We start from the raw sequence: 3,623 nt of genomic DNA on the forward strand, positions 1-3,623 counted from the left end.
GGCTTTGTTCAATTTTCTATAATCCATGCATACTCTCCATCCTGTAACTGTTCGAGTAGGGATGAGCTCATTCTTTTCATTTGCGACCACAGTGATACCTCCCTTCTTAGGTACACATTGTACGGGGCTCACCCACGAGCTGTCAGAAATAGGATAAATGATGCCTGCATCTAGCCATTTCAGAATTTCTTTTTTCACCACCTCCTTCATGATGGGATTCAGTCTTCGCTGTTGTTCCACAGTTGGCTTACTACCTTCCTCTAGCAGAATTTTATGCATACAATATGAAGGACTTATCCCCTTGATGTCTGCTATGGTCCATCCTATAGCCGATTTGAATTCTCTCAAAATCCTTAAGAGCTTGTCTTCCTCACTACCTGAAAGGTCAGATGAAATAATAACAGGTAAAGTAGATGAATCACCTAAAAAAGCATACCTCAAGTGCTCAGGTAATGGCTTAAGCTCCAAGGTAGGTGCTTCCTCTATTGATGGTTTGAGCTTCCCTTCAGCGTTCTTAAGGTCAGAAGTACCAAGAGATTCAAATGGTATGTCCAGCTTTCGCTTCCAGGGAGAAGCGTTCAGATATTATAATTGCTCGTTGCTATCTTCATCATCGCTGTCAATATCCCCCACTAAGGCCTTTTCCAATGCATTAAACATTAGCATGTGATCGAGTTCCGAAGTAACCGCAGAATCAATCACATCCAATTTTAAGCACTCCTCATCTTCTGTAGGGAATTTCATTGCCTTGAATACGTTGAAGGTCACATCCTGATCTTAGACCCGCATAGTAAGTTCCCCTTTTTGCACATCTATCAAGGTACGACCAGTAGCCAAGAAAGGCCTTCCCAAAATTATGGGAATCTTCTTATCTTCCTCAAAATCCAGAATAACAAAATCTGCTGGAAAGAAGAGCTTATCCACCTTGACGAGCACATCCTCAACTATGCCCCTTGGGTAAGTAATGGAACGGTTAGCCAATTGTAGCGACATGTATGTGGGTTTTGGATCAGGCAGATCCAGCTTTTTAAAGATCGACAACGGCATCAGATTAATGCTTGCTCCCAAATCACAAAGGCACTTGTCAAACGTCAGATTGCCAATTATGCAAGGAATGGTGAAGCTTCCTGGATCTTTCAGTTTTGGTGGTAACTTTTGCTGCAGAACAGCGCTGCATTTTTCCGTGAGAGCAACGGTTTCCAGGTCATCCAGTTTCGCCTTCCTTGAAAGAATAGTCTTCATAAACTTCGCATAACTAGGCATTTGTTCAAGAGCCTCAGCGAAAGGTATATTGATGTGAAGTTTCTTGAACACCTCCAGAAACTTTCCGAACTGTCTATCCAGCTTTTGTTGCTGCAATCTCTTAGGAAAAGGTGGTGGAGGATAGAGCTGTTTCTCCCCTGTATTAGCCTCAGGCAGAGTGTGTTCAACAGTAGTCTTCCTTGGTTCCGCCGCTTTCTCCTTTTGCTTAGATTCTTCACCTCTAATTTCAGCTTCTACTTCTTTTGCCTTTTCAGCATCAGCTACTTTTCCAGACCTTAAGGTAATAGCCTTGACTTGCTCTTTAGCTTCCTTCCTGCCTGGTACTTCCGTGTCACTGGGAAGAGTGCCAGGTTGACGATTGAGCACTGCATTGGCTAATTGACCGATTTGATTTTCCAAGGTCTTGATAGAAACCGCCTGACTCTTGCACAACAGCTTAAGTTCCTCAAAATCAGCACTAGTAGGTGCAGCTGCACTTCCCTGTTGAGGATATGATTGCCTTGTAGCATACTGCTGAGGTTGCTGGAATCCAGGTGGGTTAAACTGTTTACTCACTCCTTGCTGATATGGTGGCTGAATAGCATTCTGATTATTCCCCCAGCTGAAATTTGGATGATTTCTGTTGTTAGGATGATAGGTCGCTGGCACAGGCTGCTGTTGTCGCTGATAATTATTCACATACTGAACAGATTCGTTGACAAGAGAACACTGATCCGTAGCATGAGAACCTGCACAAAGCTCACAAACCATAGCTATTTGATTAACTCCATATGTAGCCAGAGAATAAACCTTCATTGATAGCGCTTGGAGCTGGGCTGCAATAGCGGTGGCTGCATCAACTTCCAGAATACCTGCTACCTTGCTTGATGTCATCCTCTGAGTTGGGTTTTGATGCTCATTTGCAGCCATCGTCTCTATAAGATTATACGCCTCAGTATAGCTTTTAGCCCATAAGGCGCCTCCAGCTGCTGCATCGAGCATGGGCCGAGATTGGGCCCCCAAACCATTATAGAAACCAGTGATCACCATCCAATCTGGCATTCCATGATGTGGACATTTTCTCAACATTTCCTTGTAGCGTTCCCAAGCCCCGCACATAGATTCTGTAGGTTGCTGCGCAAACTGAGTAAGAGCACTCCTCATAGCAGCAGTCTTTGCCATCGGATAAAACTTCACCAGAAACTTTTGCGCAAGATCTTGCCACGTAGTGATGGACCCAGCTGGTTCAGAATGTAACCAGTCTTTAGCCTTGTCCCTCAGTGAGAATGGGAAAAGCCTCAACTTGATAGCCTCATCAGTCACGCCATTATACTTAAAAGTGCTGCAGATCTCGACAAAATTCCTTATGTGCATGTTGGGGTCTTCAGTTGCCGCTCCTCCAAAAGAAACAGAATTCTGCACCATCTGAATAGTGCCCGGCTTGAATTCAAAGGTGTTAGCTTGAATAGCCGGATGAAGGATGCTTGACTGAATGTCATCAATTTTAGGCTGAGAAAAATCCATAAGAGCTGGATCAGCTTGAACAATACGATCTCCCATATTTACTGGTTCTTTCTGCTCAGTTCCTGAATCCGAATCCTCAAAATCTAACTTCTCCGGAATATCAAGAACTTCGTCTGTCTCCTCAGCTGTATCTAAAGTCCTCTTGCGAGCACGAGAACGAGTTTGCATAAACGCTTGCTAAAGTACCTGAAACACAACCGGAAAAAAATAAGTAACTACTACGTCCTAATCACTGAGTCCTAATGACCAATGATGGTAAGTACATAAACTAAACAAATACGTCGAGTCCCCGGCAGCGGCGCCAAAAACTTGTTAGGGCGAAAACACGCACTAATATTCACGCAAGTATACGCGTTCGCAAGTAATATAGAATACTTTCTAGTTCGTTCCCTCAGAGACTCAGACTAAATTATTGTCTAATTAAACTCACTCACCAATGTATGATTACTTCTCAACGTTAAGACAATAACACTTAAAATTGTTGATTAAATATTAACTATAATTAACTACTTAATTAATCACTTAACTAACACTTCAATTTATCAATAATAAAACACTCATGAGATCACAACTTCATTATTACTTCCTTCTATAGCCATTGTTATTACCTTTAGCATGTGACAGTGATGATATTAATCGAATAACACGAAACTGATAAAAGCCAACTGTCATTGTACTAATACCATTCTACCAAGCATCCACAATTAAGATAGAAGTTGAATAGTCATCAATTATGTTGAGTTCCCATATGTCTACAGAAATTGACAACACAACGATTTAAGCACAAGTTATTCCTTTTGATTACATAGGGCAAATAAAACTGTTAGAGTTACCCACTAATCATGCACAACGTACAT

General features: G+C 42.1%; 1 non-coding gene across 1 annotated transcript; it reads left to right on the forward strand.

The window, feature by feature from the left end:
• Positions 1–2,302: 2,302 nt before the first annotated feature.
• On the forward strand, positions 2,303–2,409 carry LOC141680423 (small nucleolar RNA R71). Its single transcript, XR_012558330.1, has one exon. It is a non-coding gene; the product is annotated as a small nucleolar RNA R71 (small nucleolar RNA).
• The last annotated feature ends 1,214 nt before the right edge of the window (positions 2,410–3,623 follow it).

Source organism: Apium graveolens, chromosome 1 (assembly GCF_009905375.1).
Source record: "Apium graveolens cultivar Ventura chromosome 1, ASM990537v1, whole genome shotgun sequence".
NCBI classification, from domain to species: Eukaryota; Viridiplantae; Streptophyta; class Magnoliopsida; order Apiales; family Apiaceae; genus Apium; species Apium graveolens.